This window comes from Molossus molossus, unplaced genomic scaffold (assembly GCF_014108415.1).
Source record: "Molossus molossus isolate mMolMol1 unplaced genomic scaffold, mMolMol1.p scaffold_m16_p_4, whole genome shotgun sequence".
In the NCBI taxonomy this organism is placed as follows: domain Eukaryota; kingdom Metazoa; phylum Chordata; class Mammalia; order Chiroptera; family Molossidae; genus Molossus; species Molossus molossus.
Window position 1 is genome coordinate 34,776,857 of NW_023425377.1, and position 24,493 is coordinate 34,801,349.

The window sequence follows — 24,493 nt, forward strand, 5'->3', positions numbered from 1 at the left end:
TAGCCTGGCCAGTGTGGCTCAGTGGTTGAGCATTGACCCATGCATCAAGAGGTCACTGGTTTGATTCCCGGTCAGAGCACATGCCCAGGTTGTGGGCTCAATCCCCAGTGGGGGGCATGCAGGAGGCGGCCAATTGATGTTCTCTTTCACCAATGTCTATCTCTCTCTCCCTCTCCCTTCCTCTGTCTCTAACATTAAAAAAAAAAAAAAAAAAGATTATATAAGATAAAGCATGTGAAATGCTTAGACCATGCCCTGGCCAGTTTTGCTCAGTGGTTAGAGCGTGGGTCCACAGACCAACGAGTCACAGGTTCGATTCCAGTCAAGGGCACATACCTTGGATGAAGTTGTGATTCATCCCCAGCCCTGGTTGGGGTCATACTGGAGGCAACCAGTGGATGTGTCCCTCTCACATCGATATTTCTCTCTCTCTTCCTCCCTCCCACTCTATCTGAAGATAAATAGAAAAATATCCTCAGGTGAGGATTTAAAGAAAATTCTTAGATCAACACTTTACCCATAGAAAGTGCTTAATAAATAGGAGCTGCTGTTATTATGATATCTATATCTTCCTTCTCACCCCAAGATCTTCTGATTATATACCAGGAGCCATCACTGAGCTGGCCCAAATTCCTAATTCCCTAAGCAGTAGGGCCATGAGGCTTCTGGAATTGTAGTGGGTGAATGAATGGGTGGGGATTGGTCTTTCCTAATGGCTGTGCTAGTGAATTTCCAACTCACATCTAGACTAGGAATGAGCCTTTCCCACATTTCCATCTCAGGAATCTAAGGTTCCTGAGTAGGCTGATGTCCAGCTAATGCCCAACATACTGGAGAAAGGGATAAATGGTCATTTAGAATGGAAAAAAGTTTTGCCCCTACACAGAGGGTCAAATGCTAGGCTGGGATAGAGGACACAAAGAATGGATGAGAGGACCATGTAGGTAGGGCTACAGAGCATCTTAAAGGTTCCTGTCTGTTTTTGGTCCTGCTGAGGCCTCATTTCCACAAGGAGACCTCAGATACGGCTGAGCAACTGCAGACTGCTCCTGAACCCTCACCATCTTCCTTCTTGAAAACACCAACACTTCTCGCCCTGGCCGGTTTGGCTCAGCGGTTAGAGCGTCGACCTGCGGTCCAGAGAGACCCGGGTTCGGTTCCCGCTAAGGGCGCGTACCTCGGTTGCAGTTTGTCCCCGGCCCTGGTTGGTTGTGCGGGTGGCAGCCACTCGATGTGTCCCTTTCACGTCGATGTTTCTCTCTCTCTCTCTCTGTTCCTCTCTCTCCCTCCCACTCTACCTGAACAAAAAATGGAAAAATGTCCTCGGGTGAGGATAAAAAAAAAAAAAGAAAAAGAAAACACCAACACTTCTCTAGGACCCACTTAACACCTTGACCTTTGACACCCATGAATCGACTGATTTGGGATGCAGTCTTCCTTATCCTCAGCCCTTTCCACACATCTGTGATCACTGATGCAACGGCACATGCACTGCATAGGTGGGTGTCCCAGGGGCCTCCAGAGTGCGCCACGAGCTAAAGGGTCGGCTAAAACTGTAGTTGGAAGAACTTAGATGAAACCACAGGGAAAATGTTCTGGTTGAAAGAGCTGGGAGATACATGGAAAAGGCAACAAGCAAGCTACAGAATCTGTTTCTCTGAAGATTTGTAATCAGAAAAGCCCTCGTCCCTAACCTCTACTGCCCTAGAGAGCTTGAAAGGTAATGACTGGGGGTGATGGTGGGGTGCTGTCAGGACCCCTAAGACACTGAGGAAGGTGAAGCAGTTTTCATGCTATACCCGGCCCCAAGACTGGCTTTGTCTTTCCCCTCTTCTATTTATTTATTTGTTTATTTATTTAGTCCTCACCTGAGGACATTTTTCTATTTTTTGTTCAGATAGAGTGGGAGGGAGAGAGAGGAAGAGAGAGAGAGAAACATCGATATGAAAGGGTCACATCGAGTGGTTGCCACCCACATGACCCAACCAGGGCCGAGGATGAACTGCAACTGAGGTACATGCCCTTAGCAGGAACCGAACCTGGGTCTCTCTGGACCGCAGGCCGACGCTCCAACCGCTGAGCCAAACCGGCCAGGGCTTTCCCCTCTTCTAATGCCCCCTCCTCCCATAGCCTGGAATTAGGGCTGCCGTAATGTTCCCAGCATCTCCAAAGCCCTGTGGAATGTACTGGTGCTCCTGCAGAGCCAGACTCTAGGGATAACCAGTGACTCTGGGTTCTGATGTCAGAAACCAGATCTGAGGATGACTAGTACATGTTCTCCCCTAGCATAAACTCACAAACTTGGGCTTGTACCCTCAGCTCTGCTGGCAATAAAGCCTTTGTCTCCAGCCCAGAGATCCCATCCTCCCCACCAGGCACCATGCCTCGTTCTTTGGACAGAGAGGACTTGGAAGTGCTAGAGCTAAAGGCCAGGTTTTTCTTTGGGGGCTGTGTAACCTGATACAGGCATCTTACCCTCACTGTACCGATAAATCAGTGCATAAACAGGCCCTGTAATTGGAAAGGAGACATTCCTGAGGATCCATGGCTTTATGGAGACTGGAAGAGAGCAGGAGCAGAGTCTTGGAAAGCAGCTCTGCCCAGAAAGTCTTGGCTGTGTCAGCTACAGGTCAGAAATGTGCCACACCCCACCAACCTGTTCAGCACTCCCTGCCTTACCCCATCTCCATCTGAATCCCAAATGGGTCCAGGACCAGTCACAGAGCACTGTGTCAGATCTGGGAGAAAGAGAAAGAAGACCTCCACCTCCACCCCATGATGAAGAACCTAGTGGGCAAGGTATGGACAATAATAACACAGATGAATCTGGAAGTCATTCTGAAGAAAATTCAGTTCCCCAAAGATAGCCAAACTCGGGTCCACTGTTGGGGACTGGCCAGGGGCCAGGAGTTACACTGTGCCCAAACTAGGACCCACCTGGCATTGGCCATGGCCCCAGGATGGAGACCTGTCCTACCAGCTGATCTTCCAGAGGCAGAAGTCAGGTTCCTTCCTGCCCAAGGAATCATGGGGACAAGTCAGAAAAGTCAATCTTCTCTCAAATTTCTGCCTCTGCTGCTAGAAAAAGATTGCTTCCATCTCTCAAATGGTCTGCTCTGCTCACTCTCAGACTGATAAGTGGACAGACAAAATTTCCAGTGTTTTGAGTCCAGGCTGAAAAATCCTGTAGCCCAAAATCCTCTCCTGGGATGACCCAGGATCGCCCCCTGCTGCCTTGTTTGGCTGAAGCCAGGTGTGGGGTGAAGGAAGGTTAAAGCAGATTCTACTCATCCCAGCAGAAGGGGCCTGGCTTTATTCTGCCCCCTCTATACACTGCCAGAGTCTGAATCAGAGCTGAACTTCCCCAGCAGTCTCTGAGGAGGGAATGTCCAGAGAGCAGTCTGGGAGGAGAACTTACTGGACCCTGCAGCCTGGGCTCTGGGCACATGCTCTGAGGGCTTTCCAGCCTGTAGACATCCCTGGCTTCAGGAGAAGTCATGTTTTGCCTAGCAAAATCAACTGCCTCCTCTGAGCTTCAGAGGAGAGAGGCTGTTCCACACTCAGTGAACCATCTCAGTGAGTATGTGGTGGGGGAATCTGCCAGCCTTGGGGGAGCACAGGAGAGACCCCACTTCTTCCTAGGAATCAGTGGGACACCTCCAAATTTACCATTAATAATACAGATTATAACAGATAATAATAGGTGTTTAAAAAGAACCTCTGGCTACGTGTCAGTAGATTCTTCAGGTCCCTGTAGCTCTAACATTCTATGAGTCTATAGGATTCCATAACCCACCCAGTAATTGCCTTCTCTCCTGACCACCCACTACTCCCCACTCCTAGTTCTTTCTTTTATCTTGCTGCATCCTGAATAGTGGCAGCTTGAAGAAAGGGTCTTTGTCCAACACATCCCATTTTCAAGATAGAGAGAGCAAGAACAAGGGAATAGGAAGAAGTAACAAGAATAAGGAGTGGAGAGATGGCCAAGTAAAACCCAAATTTGGTCTGAGAAAAACCATCTGGAGAGGTGGGGGACAAACCTCAGCATAATTTCTAGTCATTTTCCCTCTAAACATTTCATAGCTGTATCCCTATGCTCACACTAAATATAGGAGTGAGTGCATGCATGTGTATACACACTCATGTGCTTAGATAGTGGGGAAGGATTAGCTGTGTGTGGGGTTGGAGGGGGCAGCAGTTCTCTTTTAGCCCAGAGAGTTCTGCCCCCACATGCATAATTATCTTTCCTGTTCACACCCCTGCCACCCACCCCAGACTCCAAGCCAGACAGCATTAGGTCTTTGTGCTTTCAAAACAGCTGCCCCCTAAGTGCCACCTTCAGGAATTGCTGAGCTGCTCAAATGAGGGAAATGGTAAGGAGGAGAGATAGTTGTCTTCTCTCCAGAGCACAATCCCATCAAACAGCCCACCTTCATCTCCTTTCCCCTCCTCTCCATCTCTTTTCGTCATTTCCAACAACAGCTGCAGAAACAACCCTCCTCACCGTGAGCAGTGGGCTCAGGGAATATGCCTACTTCTCAAGGCAAGAGACAGCTGGGGAGAGGGGTCTGGGGCAGCAGCATTCCCAGCAATGCCAATACCCTCTGCCTCCCTTCGTTCCACAATTAAAGAACTAAAGGAAAAGACTTTCAAGTTAATCTCTACAGCCACTTTGCAGTCACTGCAGCCTCCCAAAATCCATAACCAAAGTAGCCTATACTTCTCACCCCTTGGAAGGTCACACCAGGATATCTGACACTGAAAGACAGATCTGCTCTGGGAATATAAAGAGACACTGATGAATTCGCCTACACACTAGCAACCTACTTCCATTAACTCCTATGTCCAAATAATTTCTTTAAACCACCAAGGATGAGATTGGGGGAGGGGAAGGTAAGTCTGTGACATCAGTCGTCAATGGGGATTCCTCCTTCAAACCTGGTCAGGGCTGGGCAGGAAATTAGCCCTGCACAACACACACACTCTGGGGGCTTCTGGGGCAAAGCAGTGGAAATGAGACTTCACCAACCCACCCCAGGCTCACCTCCCCAACCCATCCCCACCACCCACAGTGCCTCCTCTGACCTAAGTTATTTTCCACCTAACCCCCGCCCTTGAGTCCTTGGAAAAACAACAGAGATGCGGACTCACACACACCCCTTCCTGGAGGTTTCAGGGCTCTGGCTACTCCTAGGCAGGGCAGGGCTACATCTTAGGGGCATCCTGACCCTTCAGGCAGACAAGAGAGCATCTCCTGTGTGACCAGCATCCAGGGGGACCCTAAGGAACAGAGCAAGAGAACTAAGATCTGTACTGCAGTTCCAGGTTTACTCATCCCTTCTCAAATTACCCTACTTAATGCCCTCATTTTACAGATGAGGAAAATGGAGTCTCAGAGGGATTGACTTGGATTTGCCCAAAGCTACCAGCTAAAAAACGAAAAAATCTGCATTAAGCACAGGTCTTCCACCTCTAAAGCCTGCTTCAGGGAGATCATGTCCTGGTAGGGAAAGGGACCAGGAAGCAGGTGACATTTCATTTATCAAGTGTGCCCACCCACTCTTGGCTCTAAAACACAAGATCATGAGTTCAAGGCCTACAGTTCTAGCCCCTGCCCGCATTATACTGCCTGCCCACAAACCAGCCTCCAGCTGGAAGGGTTGTACATCTTGGAGATGGGCCAGGTGGGGCCCAGAAGGCGGAGGGAGAGAGAAGGGAAATGCCGGCATTTCTCCATGGCCCAGGAATAGGAGAGGGAATGAGAGCTGGGCAGATGGGCCCGGAAGGCCATGTGGGAAGGCTGGGCTATAGGAAAAGTATGGGCATAATATAGCCTGGCTGAAACATGACTTTGCCCAGTTGGCAACCTAGCACTTCTCCCTTCCTCCATTCTCCTCATCTCTCTCCAAATTGCCTGCTTCAAATGTGATTCTTTCCAAATGGGCCCTCCCACCTCCCATGAAGGGACTGGCACATGGAGGACGCTGTAGACTGATTACTGACATCATAGCCTTCTTCCAGCAGCAGCAGGCTGGGGAGCTGGCAGCCCAGACCACAATAGGAGCAGCTTGTGATGTTCTGTTCCAGCAGATTGGAGAGGGCTCCCCATAGCTCAGACTTGAGGCTGAGGAGCCAGGATGGACAAAGCAGGAAAGAGGAGGCCCTCGAACTCTTGGCCAACCAGTGGCTTATTGAGTATAGGTGCCCATATGGGCTCTCCCTGCCTAGAGGAAGAAAAATCAGCATTGTCCAGCTCTGTGATTCTGATGGCTATTGGGGTTCAGTGTTGGGATCACCACTGCAGGTACTCAATCTGTTCCAGGCCCTAGAGTTCCCAGAAATGAGGAGAGGGTGAGCATGAACCATTCACTAGCACTTGCTGGCTCCTTCTATGCTTTTTTTTTTTTTTTTTTCTTATCCTCACCCGAGGACATTCTCCCATTTTTTGTTCAGGTAGAGTGGGAGGGAGAGAGAGGAACAGAGAGAGAGAGAGAAACATCGATGTGAAAGGAACACATCGAGTGGCTGCCACCCGCACAACCGACCAGGGCCGGGGACAAACTGCAACCAAGATACATGCCCTTAGCGGGAACCGAACCCGGGTCTCTCAGGACCGCAGGTCGACGCTCTAACCGCTGAGCCAAACCGGCCAGGGCTTTTTTTTTTTTTTTTTTTTAATCCTCACCCAAGGACATTTTTTGATATTTTGTTCAGATAGAGTGGGAAGGAGAGAGAGAGAGAGAGAAACATCGACGTGAAAGCGACACATCGAGTGGTCGCAACCCACACGACCCAAAGAGGGCCGGGGACAAACTGCAACCAAGGTATGTGCCCTTAGTGGGAACCGAACCCGGGTCTCTCCGGACCGCAGGCCAACGCTCTAACCGCTGAGCCAAACTGGCCAGGGCCTTCCATGCTTCTTAATAGTATAAGAACGAGATGGTGCTGAGTAACCAGGAGGTGCAGGTTTATTGAGGCAAGTACCTGCCGGGTTGCCTCCAAGTAGAGCGCAGCAGCCGCTTTGTACAGACTAAGGGTTTTTAAACTTAGGGCTGGGGTGGGGGTTGCCCCGCCGAGGAGTTGTGGTCCTCCTTGATTGGTCGGGCTGGGGTCTTTCCGAGTGTTGTTCTTCTCTTCCAGCAGCTGTTTAGGTTTAGGTGGGGGTTTCAGGATACTGTTCCGCCTGGCCGGAGGGATAAGCTTTGGTTTCCTGGAATAAGGGGCTTGTGGTGAGTTAAACATTAAGAGGCTGGGGGTAGTAACATGGAGGTTAAAGTTAACAAATAGCAGAAACTCACCTCCTTTCTTATGTGTTTCATTGAAGCTAAGTGCGGGGTGAGTGTATCTTTGCTTCCCAGCATCTTGTGGAGCTACCAGTCATTTGAGATATCTAGTAGGACCAAAAGTTTCATGAGATGTCAAGAGGAACAAGAGACAAATACTTTGAGATTGGATTCAAGGCATAGCCTCCTCTCTGATAATATTATCTGGTTACCCTTAAATGAGGGCACCCCCAATATTCTACCTGTAGATCACAGCCACGGAACCCAAACTCTTCAAGAGTAGCTGCAGAAGTAGCAGCCAACACAGAACCACAGTTTTAGAACGGTCCTCAGGGATCCTATAGAGATTCCAGGCCAAAGGACCTCACCACCTATTTGATGATAGAACAAAGTGTGGGTTTTGGATTTTGCAGGGGGAAAGCAGGTGATGTGGCAGAGAGACCTTCATGCATAGAGGTGCTCAATAATGCTGGGTGAGCCCTGGCCGGTTTGGCTCAGCGGTAGAGTGTCAGCCTGTGGTCCAGAGAGACCCGGGTTCAGTTCCCGCTAAGGGCATGTACCTCGGTTGCAGTTTGTCCCTGGTTGGGTCATGCGGGTGGCAGCCACTCGATGTGACCCTTTCACGTCGATGTTTCTCTCTCTCTCTCTCCCTCCCCACTCTATTTGAACAAAAAAATAATAATAATAATGCTGGGTGAGAGTCAGTGGTACAGAAATGTGCTTCCAAAGAAGCCCACTGTCCTTTAGTGTGAGAAGACAGCAGGCTAGAGTAGGAGGGGGAGGGGGGTCTTGCTTTTTCACCCAATGTGATTAGGGAACCTACTCTAGCATCTCTACCAAAATGTAGGTGGAAGGACAGGTTACCATTAGATGGGCCTCCTACACTGGCATGAATCATTTTCAGGACACCTCTGAGCCTAGCTGGACCCTAATCTTTGTCTTGATGCTTCCTCTCCAGCTGAGGCTGGGAAGCTGGTGCAGACGCTCACAGCCTCACTCTTCACAGTGCTGCCATTAAGGAATCTGATTAGCAGAGCCCCATGCTAGGCTGCTAATGGGTTGGGGACATTAAGCAAAAATGGTTTCCCAGACATCAGCACTGAGCAGAGCCCAGGAACAAACAAATATTTTAATTTCAAAGAAATAGAAGTGTGAGAGGCTTCCCTCTGCTTATTCTGCATCTATTGTTCTCCCATCCCCCACGGGCAACAGTTTCTACAATTCTCAGGCCCAGGTATTCCTTACTTTGGAGGGGTTGTACACAGGGACTGGAGGTGGGGGCGTGTGTGGACAACAACAGATCTTTACTTACCCAGACATATCGGAGTGGAAGAGATCCTCAAAGATTTACAGGAAGGGAGATTCCTAGGACTGACTTGGCTAACAACTCTATGGTCAGGAAGTCCTTGATATCTAGTTTGAATTAATCTTGTGAAAACTCAAGGCCCACTCCCCTATGTTTGGAGAGTTGGAGGAAAGGACTGGAGTGGAAGATCAGGGATGGGACATTTTTAGACCCAAATTAGTTATTTTAGGCTAATAGTTTCCCCATTAGCCTGTGTGGATACAGCAGCATCTGAGAACTTGCTATAAATGCAAATTCTCAGGCCCCACCCCAGAAGTACTGAATTAGTAAACAACTGGCAATCTTGTTTTAGCAAGCCCTCCAAGTGGTTCCAATGTACGCCTAAGGTCGAGAACCAGGGCTTTTGGCATTACCTCTGAGATGAAAGGGGGTGTCAAAAACGAAAGAGGAATTAGAAGGGAATGCACCAAGCAGCCTTGTCCAAAGAAGGAAAAAACTGGAATTTTCCCAATGTGGAAAATCAAAGACAGGCCTCACAGGAGGCCTCTGATCTTCTCAGGCTGTAAATGTCAAAGCAGTGTCTAAGTGGCCCTGCATGGAGTAGTCTGGGGAAAATAACCAACCCTGACCTTTTGCATTTTGCCCAGAGCAGGAAAAGATAATGGAACAATTGTTTCAGGTAATATATTTCCTATTCAGCTTTTCTGAGCTACCTTGTCCTCCAGTTGCACCCCTGTCCTTGCTCCCATCCCCCACCCCCATCTTCCCAGCCCTCTGGCCACCCTTCTTGTCTTATGTCTTTTCCTTCATCCATTGACTGAGAACTGGTTCAAATTGTTTCTTAACCAAACCAGCAGGGAGTGAGGCCCTCCTCCCTAGGGAGTGAGAGAAAGAAGCCCACTATAACATAGAACTATAACCTATAATGGGTCAGCCTCTCTTTATACCCTCTTTCCCCACCCAGGCCACAACAACTCATGGTGCCTCCATAAAGAAAGGAGCCACTCTTTCCCTGATCTTTTATACTGTACCTCAGTGATCATACTTGAAAAGAAAAACAAAAAGGACAAAATGAAGGCTTCTAACCAACCCATTAGTTAGTTTCCTGAGGGCCAGTACTGGTCTATAGCGTATTCTCCTTTCATATCCACCATACTAGATACCTAACACAGTAGATGGCTAATGGATATTTGATAAATTGAACTGAAGAGAGCTCTCAGAAGCAAAAACTAATCTGTTTCTGCTTCCAAACTGGAACCATGACAGAGATCAAGAAATAGGTCCTCTCTGAAATGATTAGGAAAGAAGACCCTTCCTGCTATTCTTGAGCCCAGGCACTGTCATCTTCATCCATCATTCATTCAATACACATGTGTAGCACACCCACTACATGTGGACCCTAGATGTTATGTTCTAGTGGGGAGAAAGAGATATAAAGTAAGTAAACATATAATGTTTCAGGTGGCGTTCATTGACTTGGGGAAAAAAGTAGTGTAAGGAGGCTAGAGATGGTGGGAATAGGGGTCAAGAAAAGCTGCTCTGAGGAGGTAGCATTTGAGCAGATACCTGAAGGAAAGGAAGGAGCAAGATTTGCAGCTATCTGGGGAAAGACTGTTCCAAGCAGAGGGAACAGCAACTGCAAAAACCTTGAGGTGGGAACATTTCGAAAGGAGTCCAGCATGGCTAGAGTGGAATGAGCAAGAGGGGCAGATGCAGGAAATGAGATCAGCAGGCCTTGTAGACCACAGCAAGGATTTGAGACTTAATTTCGAGTGAGAAGTCATTAGAAAATCTGCATGGAGAAATGACATATTCTGATTTTATAGGACTACTCTGGCTGCTGTGTTGAGAACATCCTAATGGGATATCTGCAACTTTCAAGTCATGTTCTTTTTTTTTATCCTCACCCGAGGACATTTTTCCATTTTTTGTTCAGATAGAGTGGGAGGGAGAAAGAGAGAGAGAGAAACATCGATGTGAAAGGGACACATCAAGTGGCTGCCACCCACACGACCCAACCAGGGATGGGGACAAACTGCAACCAAGGTACATGCCCTTAGCGGGAACCGAACCCGGGTCTCTCTGGACCGCAGGCCTACACTCTAACCGCTGAGCAAAACCGGCCAGGGCTCAGGTCATGTTCTTAAAGGAATGGACCTGCCCTCTACTTCTTCATTCCCCACATTCCATAGGTGGGGATCTCATGGACATGCCAGTGGCAGCTGGAGCAGCTATCTTAGGCCACAAGATGAAAGTTACATGTTGAAGATGACAGAGTAGCAAGCCAGGAGAAGCTAGGATCCCTGACATAGTGGAGTGACTGTATCAACCCCAGACTACTATGCACAGAATACTTACTATTACTTCTTGAGAAAGAAGTAATCTCTCTTGCATAAAACACTGTATTTTGGAGACTGTGATATAGCAGCCTGATCTGAACTGTAACTCGTTCAGAGGTGATTGCAATTGCCTAGGCAAGTGATGATGGTAGCTCTGATGAGGGTGGGTGGTATAAGTGACTAGGTTCTGGAGATAAATTAAAGGGTAGAACTGACAGCATTTTCTTTTTTCTTTTTTCTTTTTTTATCCTCACGCGAGGACATTTTTCCATTTTTTGTTCAGATAGAGTGGGAGGGAGAAAGAGAGAGAGAGAAACATCAATGTGAAAGGGACACATCAAGTGGCTGTCACCCACATGACCCAACCAGGGATGGGGACCAACTGCAACCAAGGTACGTGCCCTTAGCGGGAACTGAACCCAGGTCTCTCCAGACCGCAGGCCGACGCTCTAACTACTGAGCCAAACCGGCCAGGGCTGACAGCATTTTCTGATAAGGAGGCATGAAAGAGGGAAGAGGGTGTCTAGGGGGGCAAAAGGAGAAACATTTGTAACAAAAATAATTTAATAAAAATTGGGGAAAAAAAAAAAAGAAGTATGAAAGAAAGAAGAGCCAGGAATGACTACAAACTATGAAACCAGGCACAACAGAGTTGCATTTATTGCAATGGAGAAGATTGGGGGACCAGTGTGTTTGAGTGGACTATAAGTGACATTCACATCGAGATGTCAAGTAGCAGCTGAATATGGTTCTAAAGTTCAGGGGAGATGTAGGAGCTCAGTATATCCATTTGGGATTTATCAACATGTAGCTGAAGGGATTTCTTAGGGAGTGAGAGTAGATAAAGTAGAATAGAGGTGTGATGACAGTCCGGGGGCATCCCAGAGGTGGGGAAGATGAGGAGGAGCCAACACAAGAGGCCATAAAATAGAAAGAGAAGTGTCTTGGAAGCCAAATAAAGTGTTTTAAGAAGGAACGAGCAACCATCCATGACAAATGCTGCTGTTAGGAGGAATAAGATGAGAATAAAGAGATGAACTCTGAAACTAGCAACAGAGATATCATGGGTGACATTGACACGAGAATTTTCAGTGGAGCATAGAGGACAAGAGAGAATGAGAAGAGAGGAAGTATAGACAACTCTGAATTCTGGGCAAGGAGAAATCACCCCTGCAATCTAACTTCCATCCTTCCTATCATATTTCCAAGCATTCTCAAGGACACAAGGGCACCTAGCTTCCCTTGCCCACATGTCTGAATGACCCTTGGTGTCTTCTCTCCTGGATTCCCCAGGCTTCGGAGCCCAGGCCTTCCTGTATCTCTGCCCTGCTGGCTCCCAAGGCCGCTGTCAAGGACTGCCTGTGCAGGCTAGGCAGCCAGGTCTGACTCTCCTGGATCATAATTAGTTCTACTGCTAACGATGTTTGGCCCCTGTGGAATAGCAACCTGGGAAATTCTGATACTTCCAATTTTCCCCCTCAGTGCTTTCCTGGATGTAATTTCCCAGTCGGTGCCTGTGCTGCCCCCTCACCAGGGAGAATGAAGGCAGAGCGTCAGATGCCGTTCCAGAGGGCCTAATCAGTTACCTGAAGTCAAGTCCTGACCATTATCATGGCAGAACACATTATCACAGACACTGGCTTTGGGGAAGGGAGGGTGTTTGCTGTGAGGAAGAGATGGGGGACCCAGGCCAGCTCCACACAGCACACAGTGAACATTGCTAGTGTTGTGATCAGAAAACTGATGGCTAGAGAGAAAGGAACCTTCCCGAAAGAGCTCTAGAGTTTCCAGCAGAGATGCAGCTCAACCATCCACTCTTCCCTGATGAGGAGCCTCACTGGTGTTCCTCTCTCCTGGTGAGAGAGCCTCAGCAGTCAGAGCCTTGGACACTGTCCCATGACCTGGCATCCTGAGGCAGGGCCTGGTCAAATCTCAGCCCCAGCAATCTCAAACCCGGGTCTCTTGCCCTGGAAAGTGCTCATCTCATAGCAGTCCTAATCTCCCAGGTCTGGACACTACTTCATTGCCCATTGGGCCTCCAGTTCTCACAAGGCAGGCGGCTATGGTGGGCCCCATGCCTCAGGGTCTTGGAGGAGAGAGTTGCCTTGGGTTAAGGGTGCTGGGAATGACTGGACCTTGGCTTCTGCTCCATGAGATGAAGATAGAAACCAACACTTATAAGGCACCTGCTACATGGGAGACCAAAATAAAGGTTTTTGTTTTAATGCAAAATACACATAATATTTACCATTCTAAATGTACAGTTCTGTGACATTAAGTACATTCACATTGTTATGCAACCATCACCACCATCTCTCTCCAGAACTTTTTCACCTTACCCAACTAAAACTCTGTACCCATTAAACAGTAACTTGCCCTGTGTAGAGTCTTACACATTTATCTCTTGTAATGCTTATTGTGAGGTAGGAATCCCCATTTTACAAATGAGAACCCTGAGAAACAGCCTGGGAAAGTTGTGCTGCTTTTCCTGAGGACAGACAGGCAGGAAGAGGATTTGAATCCCAGTCTGCCCAATTCCAAAGCCTGTGCTCTCTGTAATCCTCCACCCTGAGCTACCCAAGGTCTAGGGCCATTTTGAGAATGGCAGTGCTGAGTGATGTCACTGACAACTAGTGACTTAACACATGATGTCACACACCAAATTGTGACTGGCAATGGGAGGGCTTCTAGTCATGGTTTTTACTTCTCAGGAAGGATTTCCAAAATAAGGGCAAACGTGATTTATGAGGTTTTTGGACCACTTCACAGCACATAGCACATCTTTCTTTAAATTGGTACATCCTGCCCTGGCCGGTTTGGCTCAGCAGTTAGAGCATCGGCCTGTGGTCCAGACAGACCCGGGTTTGGTTCCCACTAAGGGCACGTACCTCAGTTGCAGTTTGTCCCCAGCCCTGGTTGGGTCGTGCGGGTGGCAACCACTCGATGCGTCCCATTCACGTCGATGTTTCTCTCTCTCTCTCTCTCTCTCTCTCTCCCCGCCCCCCCTCTCCCTCCTGCTCTATCTGAACAAAAAATAAAAAAATGTCCTCAGGGGAGGAATGAATGAATGAATAAATAAATAAATAAATAAATAAATAAATAAACAAACAAACAAATAAATAAATAGGTACATCCTTCCAAAGTTGACTATGTTCATTCCCAGGGTGTTGGGCCCTTGACTGCTCAGGGACTCCCCCTCTGCAATGTGAAATAATAAAAGGAGTATGAGCTGTGTGGTCTTGGGTTCAGATTCTGGCTCTGTCATTCTATAAACATTGGAGTCCAACTCTTAGGGCAAAGATAGCGCAAACATAGAAGGTTAACGTCAGAATGCATGAGAAGCCATGTGGGGCTTCTCAGGACACTCCAGGGAAAGGTGCTGAAGCTGGGAAGGAATCTAGATTAAAGACTCCTCAGTGGTTGAAGGTCATAGATCTTCCTTGCCAGGTCCCAATTGTCTTTAATGTAATTCAGACACACTGGGCAAGTTTGCTTCTCTCCCAGCCTCTGGTTGCTGCTGAGGAACTCTTTACTTCAGGTTGAGGGAATTTGATTGGCCAAGTTCATCTTTTATCCACTGGGTCATAAATTAGAGTGACTGGCCAGCCTATGTACTGACTGACCTTGGGTCAGAACCTCCCTTTGGTCCAATCACCTAGGGCAGAGGAGGTAGGTAAGTGGTTGTTTAAGAAACTGGGGGTGCCCTGGCCAGTTTTTCTCAGTGGTTAGAGCGTCGGTCTATGGTCAGAGAGACCTGGGTTAGGTTCCTGCTAAGGGCATGTACCTCGGTTGCAGTTTGTCCCCAGCCCTGGTTGGGTCGTGCAGGTGGCAACCACTCAATGTGTCCCTTTCACGTCAATGTTTCTCTCGCTCTCTCTCCCTCCCACTCTATCTGAACAAAATATGGAAAAATGTCCTTGGGTGAGGATTAAAAAGAAAGAAAGAAACTGGGGGTGGGGGTTATCATGTGGTATATACTATGGCCTGCAGCCACATTTTGGCCAGTACAGAGTCTCTTTAAAAGGGCTGTGGAACAGGTAGGTAAATAAGCCTAAAACACTATACTAAGTATACAAGTTACTTAACCTCTCTGGGCCTGTTGTTTTCTCATCTGTACAAATGTGACAATAATTCTAACCTTATAAGGTTGTTATAAAGACTGAATGAGAGCCCTGGCCGGTTTGGCTCAGCGGTTGGAGCATCGGCCTGTGGTACAGAGAGACCCGGGTTCGGTTCCCGCTAAGGGCACGTACCTCGGTTGCAGTTTGTCCCCGGCCCTGGTTGGTCGTGCGGGTGGCAGCCACTCAATGTGTCCCTTCACATCGATGTTTCTCTCTCTCTCTGTCTTCCTCTCTCTCCCTCCTGCTCTATCTGAACAAAAAATGGAGAAATGTCCTCGGGTGAGGATAAAAAAAAAAAAGACTGAATGAGAGAACAAAAGTCAAAGTGGTTGGTAGGTACTTAATAACACAATAGGTGCTTAATAAATGTTGGTTTCCCTCCCTCCTGTAGGAAAGGCCACCTCCAGTGCTGTGTTTACCTCAGCTAAAAACAAACAAACAAAACAAGATGGGGTTCTACTTTCTACAACAGATTAAAGTCTCCCTGAGGACAAACATCAGGACTCATTCTCCTTTTGACTCCTTCTTGGCACCTCCACTTGATGTATTTTATTCTCTCTTGCTGAAATGGGCCTCCTGGCTAAGCACCTAGTAGGAGAGAGATGAGGTATTGCTAGGTAACCTTCTCCAAAAGCCACTGGCAGCGTGAATGATGGGAGAAAAGAGGGCTCCTATGTCAAAAGGAAGATAAATGTGCCCCAGCTCTTAGGAGGACACTTTGATGGAAAGCCTAGGACAAGGCAGTATTTTTCTTTGAAATACTATGAGACAGTAGAAATAGAAGTAGGTTTTTCCCCAACTCAGGGGCCTGGGGCAGAAGACTTATTTATTTATTTATTTTTAATCCTCATTCAAGGATATTTTTTCATTGATTTTCAGATACAGTGGGGGGGGGGGGGAGAGAGAGAGAGAAGCATCGATATGAGAGAGACACATCAATTGGTTGCCTCCCACACAACCCCAACCACAGCATGTGCCCTTGATCAGAATCAAACCCATAACCCTTTGGTCCATAGGTCAGCGCTCTAATTGCTGAGCCAAACCAGCCAGCACAGAGGACTTATTTTTCAATGGTTAATCTATTCTCAGAGGAGTAGTCCTAGGCCTCATTTGATCATTGACTCAGCAAATTAAATATTTATAAAATGTCTGCTGTCACGGAGCTTATGAGCTCATCAGGGAGAGAAAATAATCAAACAATCCCACTCATAAATATATAAGTACAAACAATGATGAGCATTGTGAAGGGAAGAATCATGTTCTAGGAGAGCATATATGAAAGCACCTGACCTAGCCTGGCCTGTGTGACTCACCCATAGGTCGTCAGTTCAATTCCTGGTCAGGACACATGCCCAGGTTGTGGGCCTGATCCCAGTGGGGGGCATGCAGGAGGCGGCCAGTTAATGTTCTCTCTCATCAATGTTTCTATCTCTCTCTCCCTCTCCCTCCCTCTCTCTCTCATATCAATAAAGGAAAAAAAAGAAAAAAAGCATCTGACCTAGATTGCGGAGTCATACCATGTTAAAGATTTTGAACTTCATTGTGAGAGCAATGGGAGGTCATTGAAAGGTTTAAGCAGGGTTTTGGCATGATCTAATTGGTATTTTGAAAAGATCACTCAGCTACAATATGGAGAACAGATTGTAGGAGGACTGTTGTAATTCCAGCAAGAGATAATGATGTCTTTGACTTTGGTAGTGGTGGTGGAAGTGAAGATAGAAGTTATGAAATAAAAAGATATTTATGAGGCCCTGGCCAGGTAACTCAGTTGGTTAGAGCATCGTCCCCATATACCAAGGTTGTGGGTTCAATCCACGGTCAGGACACATACAAGAATCAAGCAATGAATGTACAAATAAGTGGAACAACAAATATCTCTCTCTCTTTCTCTCTCTCTCTCTCTCTTTCTCACTCTCTCTCTTCCTTCCTCTCTCTCTCTAAAACTATAACTACAAACATATATATAAAGTTTTATATAAATGGATGGAAGACAACAAGGGAGAAGACCACAAGAAAAGTCTTAGACAGATTACCCTTGAGGAGCCTTTGTGATATCCAAGTGCCAATGTTCATTTGGTAGCTGGATACATGGTCTGAAGCTCCTGGGAGAGATCAGGGCTCAAGATAACAAGTATACGTATGGGTCATTTGCTCAGAAGTAGTTCAGAGGCAGGAGAAGAGTTCACCTAAGGAGAGAGTAGAAAGTGAGAAGAAAAGAGGACCTAGGGTCAAACCTTTAAGAACCGAGACATATCATTTAGGGCAGTTGTTCCCAAGGTGTGATCCATGGACCCCTAGGAGGTTCCCAAGACCGTAAGAGTTCTCAAGGTCAAAACTATCTTTTTTTTTTAATCCTCACCCGAGGACACTTTTGCATTTATCTTCAGATAGAATAGGAGGGAGAGAAGGAGGAAGAGAGAGAGAAACATCAATGTGAGAGAGATACATGGATGGTCACCACCCACACAACCCCAACCGGGGCTGGGGACAAACTGCAACCGAGGTACATGCCCTTAGCAGAAACCGAGCCTGGGACTCTCTGGTCTGCAGGCCGACACTCTAACCGCTGAACCAAACTGGCCAGGGCAAAACTATTTTCATATATTAAGACATTATTTGTTTTTTCACTGTGTTCACATTTGCACTAATAGTGCAAAAGCAATAGTGGGTAAAATAGCTTGCACCTTAGCACAAATCAAAGCAGTGGCACTAAACCAAACTAGCAGTCCTTACTCCTCATTGCCATACATATGTAAAAAAAGAAAAGAAAAGAAATTCACTTTCTCTTAGGAGTATTTTTTTTTCTTTATTGACTTTAGAGAGAGAGGAAGGGAGAGGGAGAAAGAGATAGAAACATCAATGAGAGAGAACATCGATTGACTGTCTCCTGCATGCCCCCCACTGGGGATTGGGTCCACAACCTGGGCATGTGCCCTGACTGGGAATCAAACCAGCGACCTCTGTATGGGTCGAACCTCAACTACGGAGCTACATCGGCGGGGCAGGAGTATTCTTGATAAAACAGTAAAAATGATTTTTTTTTTTTACTAAATATCACCCCTTGAGTACATCTTTTTAATAGTATGTCTGATGAAATAGAAAGTACACACAAAACACTTCTTCTGTTTTCCAAGTACAGTGGTTGTTGTCTCCAGGAAAAGCACTTCTACAGTTGTATGAGTTTCAAGCTGAACCAGCCTCTTTTTTCATGGAAGGTCATTTTTACTTGAAAAAAACAACTGAAAGACAAACTAAGATTATTCATATTTGAGTGTTTGGCAGACAGTTTCCCAAAAATGAACAAAGCAAGCCTGTCACTTCAAGGAAAGCAACTGAAAGCATTTGTTGCCAATGATAAAATTCAAGCTTTCAAGTGAAAATTAGAATTTTGGAACACTCATATCTGCCACCATGAACTTGACAGCTTCCCAAAGCTTCAAGATTCCTCTAAAGAGATTGATGGTGATATAACGAATGTAATTTTAAAAATATAATGAAATATATCAACATTTGGAAGATCTGTATAACTCAAGAGAATTTATATTTTCCAAATGACCAATGTATGATGTTACAAATTCTATTCAAAGTGCAGATAAGATCCTGGTTGAGTAGATCAGTTGGTTAGAGCATCGTCCCAATATGCCAAGGTTGTGGGTTCGATCCCTGATCAGGGCACATACAAGAATCAACCAATGAATGCAGAAGTGGGTGGAACAACATGATCAACGTCTCTCTCTTTCTCTTTCTCCCCCTTCCTCTCTCTCTCTCAAATCAATCAATAAATAAAAATAAAAGATTTATTTTAAAAGTGCAAGATAAACCAGGGGATTTTAATGTAATAGAGTGAGAATTGATTGATAGGGTTTCAGATTCCACATTGGAACTAACCTTTAAGAAATTACCACGTGTTGAGTTTGGGGTAGTGTCAGAGAAAAATATCCACAATTATTTGAAAGCTAAAATACTCCACCCTTTCCCAAATCTATGGAAGGCAGATTTTCTTCATATACTCCAACCAAAACATATATTGAAACTGACTGATGTATCTGAGAGCAAGATGAGTCACCAGCAGCTCCACTGGAGTCATTTGAGAAAATTCGGCCAGGGTTCTCATTCTCGCAGCATCTACTCAAACTGGCATGGTCTCAATATGTCGCCAGTGTTTCCATCAGTATGCAAAGAATATAGGCTTCATTAAGATGGACTAAGTGAACTTACTTGAATAGGTCATTCAAGACATCTATCATACTGCAGAAACAACACTAGCTAGCTCTCTGTACATAAAATAAAAATTTAGCCCGTCCAGTGTGGCTTAGTGGATTGAGCATCGTCCACTGACTGAGAGGTTCTGGTTCGATTCTTGGTCAGGACACATGCCAGGGTTGTGGCCTCAATCCCCAGAAGGGGGTGTGTAGGAAGCAGCTGATTGATGTTTCTCTCTCACATTGATGTTTCTATCCCTCTCTCCCTAAAAAAAAATAAATCAATAAAAACATATGAATATTTTTTCTTTTTATTGATTTCAGAGAGAGAGGAAGGGAGAGGGAGAGAGAAATAGAAACATCGATGAGAGAGAACATCAACTGGCCACCTCCTGCATGCCTCCCACTGGGGATCGGGCCCACAACCTAGGCATGTGCCCTGACCAGCAATCGAACGGCAACCTCTTGGTGCATGGGTTGATGCTCAACCACTGAGCCATACAGGCCAGGCCAGGCCAATTCTTATCACTATTTTTTTTTTCATTTTTGAAAATATAGTTCTTTTTTCACCAAAATGTGTTATTTATGTCAACATGTAATGGTTTACTGTTATTCTTTATAGTGGATTAATAAATATTTTTTAATTCCCAGTTTTAATTTTTAATATAGTAAATATCAATATATATAATTCATATAAACAAAAGCTCTGGGAGGCCTGCAATAATTTTTTTTTTAATCCTCACCCGAGGACATTTTTGCATATTTTGTTCAGATAAAGTAGGAGGGAGAGAGAGAGAGAGAAACATTTACGTGAAAGGGACACATCGAGTGGTTGCCACCCACATGACCCAACCAGGGCCAGGGACAAACTGCAACCGAGGTACATGCCCTTAGCGGGAACCGAACCCGGCTCTCTCCGGACTGCAGGCCGACACTCTAACCACTGAGCCAAACCAGCCAGGGCAATTTTTAAGAGTATAAAGGAATCCTGAGACCAAAAATTTGAGAACTGCTGAATTATAAGCGCAGTCCCCTGATTTTAAGAGGTCATTCTATCCATCTCCATGAATAAACAACTTGGAATAATTTATCTCTTCCAATTTGTAAATATCTCTAGGGAAGAGGAAACATTATGACTTGCATATACTCACAATGTTTTGGAGCTGCAGAGATGGACCCCTGTCAGTTGCCAAAAGGTACCAGGAAAAGTCCCCCATCAGAAAGCCCCCACTCACCCTGTCCTCTCTTCTCCCCAAAAGTAATGGTTCAAAGGAATCAGTAAAACCTAACATCTTACTTCATTGGTGCCACCACCTCTTCCCATCAGCACATCCTACCCTTGATTTTTCATTCCTGGTCAAGACAGTGCTAGAGGAAGGGAACACAAAGGGGCAGATAGGGTCAGATGTGTTTCTGAAATGCCAGCACATTCAATTTGTTGGGTATTTTGTGTGCATTTCCTCTTGAGTTCACAGGCTCCTAACTCAGCAGAATTAAAATGGAATGAAGTAATTAGAGCAGCAGGCGGTGAGGATGTTCTAGGTCTGGCACACACAGAAAATGTGGAGCAGGAGGAAGGAAGGAGAGAAGAGAGCCTTAAAGCAAAAGGTTAGGCAAGAGACCCATCCCAAGGACGGAAAGCCTCCCCCAGCCTCCCTAGTCCCTGGGTCAGGAGCTCTCTCCTCAGCTTTGCTTCCTAAGAATCTACCCCTGGCCTGGCCCATCACAATCAGGCTCCAACCTTCCTTTCTAGTCCTCTTTTCAGACACTCCCACCAGATGCACCATAACTCTACTCATACTAAATCCATTATTGTCCCCTTATAGCACAGTTCTTTGTGCCTTTGTACCTACACTTATTACACTGTACTGAAATAATTGCTTATAGGTCTGACTCTCCCATGAGACGAATGCCTCTCCAACCTCTAGATTTCAAGCATATATTACATCCTACTCACTAAGCAAATTGCCACCTCAGAACAAGACTTTCTCCATTTAGTACCCAGACCGACTCCTAAATTAGTTTAAACCTACAAACCCTAAGTTATAATGATGCAGCCTGGTAATAGTGCAGTAGTTTGAGTTTAGGTGCCAAGTAAGCAATATGATTGCAGTGATTGGTGGGTGGGTTATTTGTGCCTGAGCCATGGAAACCCTGAATGCCTAGCTCATTTTGATAAAGGCTAGAGACCACATTCCATTATCCTATAAAAGACAGGGCCAGAGGCATCCCATTCCTGTTTCACCAGCTTTTCCTGTTACACTTGCTGGATCTCTCTGTAGAATTGCTGACCTTCCTCTAACTGGATGAGTTAAACCCAGACCTCCTGAGCTTGTGGGCTCCTGGAACATCAGCCATCCCTTCTATGTTATCAGGAGGAGGAGGAGCCATTCTCTAGAGAGGAAATTGCTGAATCCTGACTCTCTTTGGGACCAGGAGCTCTCCCTTTCCCCATATCTGTGTCTAAGGAGGGTGGAAAATGACATGAGAGCCTGCTTGTGTCTCTGGTAGATCCATGTTCCCTGCATAGGTCCACTCCTTTGGATGAAAAGGTCTTCACTTAGTCATACCATTTAAATGAGGAAATTAACCTTTAACTGATGTTGGAGGAAAATGTGTCTCGTCTTTCCCCATTGCTAGTGTGAGTGGGGTGCTTGAGGTACTACTGGAATAAACATTCCCAGAGGCCCCCACAGGAGGATGAGATATGATAGAAAGCTTTATTTTCATGCAATTACATGCCTGGGTTTCCAAAGTCCCATTTCCCTTAGTTCAGTCATAGAAGTGTAGCTGGAGTTTCAGTAGAGCTAAAATCAGAGACAGTATCCAGAGTTTCCATTACATGTTAGAGCCAGGTCCAGAACAGCATCAGGCTAGTTGAAGTCTATTAGTCCATTGTGTGTAGGGGTCTGCATGGCTGTGGGTCACACAGGAGAATGCCAGGAAGCCAAGCCTGAGCCATGAGCTAAGCATGCCAAGAAGAACCAAGAGCATAAGAGAGTGAACTTCTTTGTTTAGGGGATTACATATCCCAAATTCCCAAGCACTTGCAGTGGCCACACCCATTCTGGCCAACCATCTCTGTCCCCAGGTGGGATTGACAGGCAAGTATTTTCCCTATGTGGTTCCCTCCCCCAGTCTTTTGCAGGGAACATGTCTATAATGTCTGGCCTTCCCTTTGCTTCTTTCCTGTTATTAATAACTAACTAGTTAATTACAATGGTATCATAACCAGTAAATTTCCCTCACATGTACAATTTTTGAAATACAACAAAAGATTTCTGACTTTTTTTTTTATCCTCACCCAAGGACATTTTTGCATTTATCTTCAGATAGAGCGGGAGGGAGAGAAGGGAGAAGAGAGAGAGAGAAACATTGATGTGAGAGAGACACATTGACTGGCTGCCACCCACACAACCCCAACCAGGGCCAGGGACAAACTGCAACCAAGGTACATGCCCTTAGCGAGAACTGAACCTGGGACTCTCTGGTCCGCATGCCGACGCTCTAACCACTGGGCAAAACCAGCCAGAGCAGATTTCTAACTTTTCAATTTGCCAAGTAAGTAAACTGAAAACAAAACAGAACAAAAAACTATCATCTACTATCATCTTTTCAGTAATGTATGGACATACGAATATAACTTCATATTGAAGAGGAGAGGTTTTATATTGAGCATATTGTCCTTGTTTTTTCTCATTTCATCATAGCAGTGAAATAAATGGGCCATGGATATTATAATATGAAGTTTAGGAAGAACTAAATCAGACTGTGAGTTCCTCTGAGCACAGAATGGTTTTTATTCATTTATGTTTTTCCAGGACCTAACTCAGAGTCTGGCTTATTTATGATCAGTGCTCACCACATATTTGTGGAAGAAAAAAAGAGGGGAATGAAGGAAGAAAAGCATTCCCCAGTTGAGGACCATAATAAGAGATAGATGTGAAGCCCTTTTGTATGTGGGGCCCTGAAACAAACTGTCTCCTCCCCACTCTACTCTGTGACCTCTTTATAAAGCAAAGAGCTGATTATCTTACTCCTTTGTTTGACAGCCTTTAGTAGTTCCCCACTGCCTATATAATAAAGTCTGAACTTCTTTTTTTTTAATCCTCGTCCCAGGATATTTTCCCATTTTTATTCAGATAGAGTGGGAGGGAAAGAGAAGAGAGGGAGAGAAAGAGAAATATTGATATGAGAAGAACACATCGACTGGTTGCCTCCTGCACGACCCGGACCAGGGCAAGGACCAAACCACAACCGAGGTATGTGCCCTTGACCAAAATCAAACCCATGAGTCATTGGTCCATGGGCCAAGGCTCTAACCACTCAGCAAAACCGGCCAGGGCAAGTCTAAACTTCTTAGTAGAGTACACCAGTTCATTCATAACTGGTCTTCAATTTTCCTTTCTATTCCCCATTTCAGACACTCACAAGATGTCCCTAACCTTTACTCATACTAAACTCACCATTCTCCCAATTCATCATACTCCTTTGTGCCTTTGTAATTTCTGTTCCCTCTGCTTGGAATCTGCTTTTTCCCTCCTTCCAGATTGGCAACTCCCACCTCATTCTTTAAAAAGACCCTAACTGGGTAGCTCAGTTGATTAGAGCATCATCCTGATAAGCCAAGGTTACAGGTTCAATCCCTAGTCAGGACACATACAAGAATTAACCAATAAATGCATAAATAAGTGGAACAACAAATCTCTCTCTCTCTCTCTCATCAATAATAATAATAAAATCCCAGCTGGTGTGGCTCAGTGGTTGAGCATCAACTCATGTACCAAGAAGCTGCTGGTTCAATTCCCAGTCAGGGCACATGCCCAGGTTGTGGGCCAAATCCCCAGTGGGGGGCATGCAGGAGGCAGCCAATCGATGTTCTGTCTCATCGATGTTTCTGTCTCTCTCTCTCTCTCTCTTTCTCTCTCTAAAATTAATAAAGAAAAAAAATTTTTTGAAGAAATATTCAGGTATCATTTCCCTCCCAAACTCACTTACACAAACCCATTGAAGTTACCAATACCAAAAGCACCAACAGGGGCCTTGGTGCGCAATAAAAGAAAAGGGAGTCTGGGCTGAGGGCTTCAAATTCAGACTTTGGTTGAAACTTAAGTTGTAGCTGAAGAGAGAGTAGAGTCTGGTTGTGTTGATCACTTCCACACAATCGCCAAATATAAAATGTGGGAAAACAGCCCTGGCTGGCGATGCTCAGTGGTTAGAGCGTTGACCCGTGTACCAAAGG

At 45.9% G+C, this 24,493-nt stretch overlaps 1 long non-coding RNA gene and 1 pseudogene across 1 annotated transcript; one reads left to right on the forward strand and one right to left on the reverse strand.

Moving 5' to 3' along the window:
- Nucleotides 1-7,019: 7,019 nt before the first annotated feature.
- On the reverse strand, nucleotides 7,020-7,616 carry LOC118643539. Its single transcript, XR_004962005.1, has 3 exons — nucleotides 7,526-7,616; nucleotides 7,299-7,390; nucleotides 7,020-7,210 (listed from the first exon to the last, which is right to left on the reverse strand). It is a non-coding gene; the product is annotated as an uncharacterized LOC118643539 (long non-coding RNA).
- An 11,490-nt stretch (nucleotides 7,617-19,106) lies between these two features.
- Nucleotides 19,107-19,257, forward strand: LOC118616355 (annotated as a pseudogene).
- The last annotated feature ends 5,236 nt before the right edge of the window (nucleotides 19,258-24,493 follow it).